The 5213-nt window shown below is 34.2% G+C and overlaps 1 pseudogene; it reads left to right on the forward strand.

The window, feature by feature from the left end:
• The first annotated feature begins 802 nt into the window (after positions 1-802).
• Positions 803-5213, forward strand: part of LOC107679319 (tyrosine-protein kinase Lyn-like) — a 10022-nt pseudogene continuing 5611 nt past the window's right edge.

A 5213-nucleotide genomic window follows, 5' to 3' on the forward strand; every position in this document is an offset into this window, starting at 1 on the left:
TTTTTTTTCCTCCCCTTCCTCTTTCTCTTCTTTCACTCTGTGCAGATCGCGTCGCTCGCCGGCCCAGGTGGGAAGGTGGAAGTGGAGCAGAACTTTCTGAACAACAAACTGAAAACGATTACTGCATACTTTGGCAACTTAATTAAGTCAAAAACATAAAACCTTTTAAGACCTTTGACAGGCATTTATGTTAGCTGTACTTACTGCACTTAAATTGTACTGGTACACCTTATCTGTTTTGTAAAGCCATTGATGATGAATTTTAAATAAAATGTACATTTTATGTGTTTTTGTGATGCTGCTAGTATAATGTTTATTTTAATCTAGATCTGTTTTTTCCCCCAGCGTTATTTATCTATTAAAGTTGATTTGAAGAAACTAAGGAAGTTTTAAAATTGAAAAAAAAATCTATCTATCTATCTATCTATCTGTGTCTGTCTGTCTGTCTGTCTCACAGTGCTGTATAATGTTTGTATCGATAAAAATATTTGAATTTATTATATTTAGAAATATTTTAATATTGATTACTCGTTTATATACATGTATTTCTAACTATTCCGCAGGTTTTACAAACGTCTATTAAATTTGTCACAACCGTGAATGTAATGAAAGCGTAGGCTATGTTCCTACCACATCATGTGAGATTATACCGATATACTTTCCCCCCCAAATACCACACAGAGTTGACACTTGACAAGCGTAATGGCACTGCGGTTTTATGCAAACAAATAAAACAGAACTCTAATCAACATGGTAAATATTGTACCAGGAAGTTGAAAGAGCAGTAAAAGCAGCAGGCGTCCAGTCTAAGGTTCCTCATTCTGTGTTTGTGTGTGTGTCGCGTCAATGAGAGTAACAGCGCGCGCTCTCGACGCTTATTTCGCTCAGAAACTTTTCCTTTTAAATGAGAGTTAACCACTTTTTCTGACATTTGACAGGTAGGTAGACTTCTTATCTGTTTTAAATGATTTCGTATAGTCTGTTGTAATGGTGTTAAAGTACATATCAGTAATGTAACGTTTACTTGCATATGTATCAATGTCAACAAAGTTTTCCTCCGTATATTTGCTATTCTTTCTAATATAGACATGTTTCAATTTTGATTCAACGCTATGTGAATGTGTTGTGATGGAAACTCCCAGCTGCCAAAATAGAAAAAGCCGGTTAGCCTTGAATCATTTCCCTACTAAGTTATAGACTGGCTATAAAATCTGAATAATTATTAACTCACGAATTTTACATGATCGCTTTAATTTCTCGGAGTGAGTTTTAGAAAGATCACGCACGACATTACAAATCACATTTCCCACTGGAAAAAGAAATCACTAAAATGAGATCTCCTTAATATCGCAATCGTCTTTCCTCAACTGCAAAAAGTCTCCGATTTGTCTCTAAAGAAAAAGACTTTAGTAATAGTCTCCTAGAGTTTCAGACAGGATCTCCAAAATGTCTCAAACTGTGCTCGGATTTTAATTTTAAGATTTTATAAGGCTACGTGTCGGAGATTTGAACTCATAACAGAGTTATCTCATTTGAATATATTTTTATTTATCCTAAGGAATTTTAGGGGGAAAAAAAACATCTCCTAAAACAGCAACAAAGTTGATAGTAAAATTAAACATTGTTGGGAAATATATGTTGTCATCATGAGACTTAACCGTTAAAATTACATTAGGACAACGCTGTTTTTCTTTCAAATATTGCATTTTCCATTTTACAGTTTGTGTCTTGCATGAAAATAACACGTAAAATATATCAACTTTACTTAAAGGTCAGCAGTATTCTCACGACATGCTTCCCATTTTATTTTTAGCTAAAGATGCTGAGTTTTTACACCATGACACTTGACCCGAGTTGTTGAAGAGACGCCCTTTTCAATATTTTGTTCTCAGAAATTAGGCCTGTTCACCTCCTGTCCTTCCTCCAGCCTCAAATTTCTGTATCTGCAGGCTACAAAAACCAGAGTTAAATAGCCTAGATTAGGTTTCATCATTCAACAAGATGATCACAAGGCACATATAGCATTCTCATACAAACAGACTAGAGACTGAAACTCAGAAGTAGTTGAGAGGTCTTTTGTGTGTCTCTGTCTTTCCTGTCTTACTGAACGCCCTAGAGACGCTGGTCAGAGGAGGAAGTGTGCAGCCCCAGTGGCCTGCTTGCTCTCACATTAATCTAGCATTATAGCCTTGTTAGTTTCCTGCTGACATTTAAAAATACTGCCACATCAGTAGAGTCCAGGATGGCCACATACACCATTTCAGCCTGGTGTTGTTTAGCCGTTTAACCAACTTTAATAAAATTTCACCTTTCACTTTTTAACCTCTCTTTCTTCCTTGTTACTTCTGACATCGGGGTTGTAGGCTAAATATAACCAGAACCATGTCTATTGCTTTGGGAGATATGGAATTATCTGTTGTGGAATTTGTTGAGATATGTTATACTCAGACTTATTCATGGCTAGGAAAACGGTTTTTGTTTTTTCTGGCTACTTTGGGAACTGACTACTTTGGTCAAATGGCAACAGTGTTAAACATTTCCTGAAATACCAAAGGATGTGGAAAGAATTGGCAAACAATCTTGTCAGAATTTCCCAGAGGGAGGGCAATGATAGGTCGAAATATGGGATATATTTTTGTTTTTAATTAAATAGCATTTTTAAAACAAGTTTTGGGTTCATTTTAGAACTTCACTTTGCCATCTGTCTATCTATCTATTTTTATACCTGTTTTTAATTGTTGTTCAAATTCTAACCTTGTAGAAAAGGAAATGAAGTAATTCAGCGTTTGCTGCTCGTTTATTTAAAGGCCTTTGCCCAAGAGATTCACGGTACATGCATTTCCTCCTCATAGTCATGTTGTTGTTGCTTTGGTAAAGCTGACATCCAGCATTTATGGCTCCTACAATGAACCTGATTTTAAGAGAAAATGATTACTTCTCCCCAATACTCAGCTGTAAGAATAAGCAACGGATATATTTTCAGCAGGGGAATTCCTTGGTTTCTTCCTTATGAAACTCTAACCTTAAATAGCTCTGCACCATCTTGGCAGATGGTTTATATTACCAGGGCATTGCTTTGATGTGTTCACCTGACCTTCCAGTAGGTTTTCCTAGCTGCAAGTGTTCCTTATAACATGTTGAGAGGGTGCGTTATTATTTTGAGGGCATATTGTTATTCATATGATGCCTCTTAAAATGTACTGGCAATCTTATACCGAGTGACTCGATGCTTCTCCTCAGCTGACCTACTTGGATAAGCACACGTCAAAAAGAGTTCTTTATGACTTAGCTGGTATAGGTACCACAGGAATTGCAATGTGTTTTTTGTTGACTTTCATTTTAGTTCAAAGACTAAAACTATAGCTTTTAATTGTTTTTAACAGATCAATTTAATGTTTGACATGTATTCAGCCCCTTTAATGTCATAAAGAATAATACTTTAATATTATTATTATTAATATTAGATATTTAATCATGTATATTAAAGAAATGTAAAAATATATTTAATAAATATTCATAATATGTTTTCATTTAATTGTAGTATGATTTTATTTTTATAAATATTATTAAATATTTAAATAAAATAATTTTTGGTGTTGTATCTGCCATGTAAAAGCAATATCCTTGATATCTGTGTTCAGGGAAAGAGTATGGGTCTGGAATCTTCTCTGCATCATTTGTATCAATTTTAGTTATCTATAAGCAGTGACATGTAAAGTTGTGTAAGTCTTATTGCATAGGTATTATTATGTAATGCACTGTAGAGTTAATTTGATGTAATAGTATCATAAAATATTTAATGGTTGTGGTTTGTTTTGATTTAATTCCAGTTTCTGTTCATATTTCAGTAACTGACAATGGTTAACCTTCTTCTTGCAGGAAACATGGGTTGTAAAAAATCCAAGTTGGATGGTGACCAAAATGGAGGTGTGCTTGAAGGGAACAAACACCAGCCAGTACGTACTGACCTAACTGTATATGTGAGAGATCCAACCTCCTATAAGCCTCATATAGTAAGTAGTGAGTAGTGATGGGGTGATTTGATGTTTTGACTTTCATAGACTCTAAAGAGAAGGGTTTTGAATACTTTTAAAACGTTTTCATGATTATATCATGATTATATGAAATGTTTTATTTCACAGAATAATCAGAGCCCCGGGCTCCTGCCTGGTCAGGTGTTCCAAAAAATGGAAGGTAGATCTGATGAGCGTTATTCCACATTCTTATGCTTTTGTAGCTTTGAAACTTTTTTTGTAAAATTTTTATTTATTTATGTTTATACAGAAAAGGAAAAAATAGCCATTGCTTTGTATCCGTATGATGCCATTCATGCTGATGATCTGGGCTTTAAAAAAGGAGAGAAGTTAAAGATTCTTGAAGAGTAAGTAAATGTCATCATCTAGAATTTTTCTTTGCCTGTTATCATGTTGTTGTTGTTGCTGTATGTGAAGTGTGATATTGTTTTCCAGGCATGGAGAGTGGTGGAAGGCAAAGTCTTTGACCACAAGAAAGGAAGGATTCATTCCTTCAAACTATGTTGCAGAAGCAGACACTATAGAGACAGAAGAGTGAGTGCTGCTCAATATGATGAATTACTGTACACGTGTAACTATATATGTGTATATATATATATATATATTTATTTTATTATTATTATTTTTTTTTCATCTTGGTATATTTTGATTAACCATGCACACAATTTAGATGGTTCTTCAAAGATATCGCACGGAAGGATGCAGAGAGACAGCTGCTGGCGCCTGCTAACAAACCTGGGTCTTACCTCATACGGGAAAGTGAAACCTCAAAAGGTGCACACAGTTTACTGTCTACTAGTGTCTTTTGTGGTAATATAACTTTGTGGTGTAACATATTCTGCTTTGTTGTGAACAGGAAGTTATTCACTGTCAATCAGAGATGTGGACGCTCAGGGGCTGGATGTTGTTAAACATTATAAAATCAGATCTCTGGATAATGGTGGCTACTACATCTCTCCAAAAATCACATTCAGTGACATCAACAGCATGATAAAACATTACCACAGTAAGTTCCAAGGATGCTAAAAAATAAATCATAATACACTTTATAGCTGCATAAATAAAATGTGCTTTAATATTAAATGTTTATTTATTAATGTATAAATAAATATTAATACATTTATAAATGTATTGTTATATGATTTTTATTATATATATATATATATATATATGTGTGTG

Source organism: Sinocyclocheilus anshuiensis, unplaced genomic scaffold (genome assembly GCF_001515605.1).
Source record: "Sinocyclocheilus anshuiensis isolate Anshui unplaced genomic scaffold, SAMN03320099.WGS_v1.1 scaffold2310, whole genome shotgun sequence".
NCBI classification, from domain to species: domain Eukaryota; kingdom Metazoa; phylum Chordata; class Actinopteri; order Cypriniformes; family Cyprinidae; genus Sinocyclocheilus; species Sinocyclocheilus anshuiensis.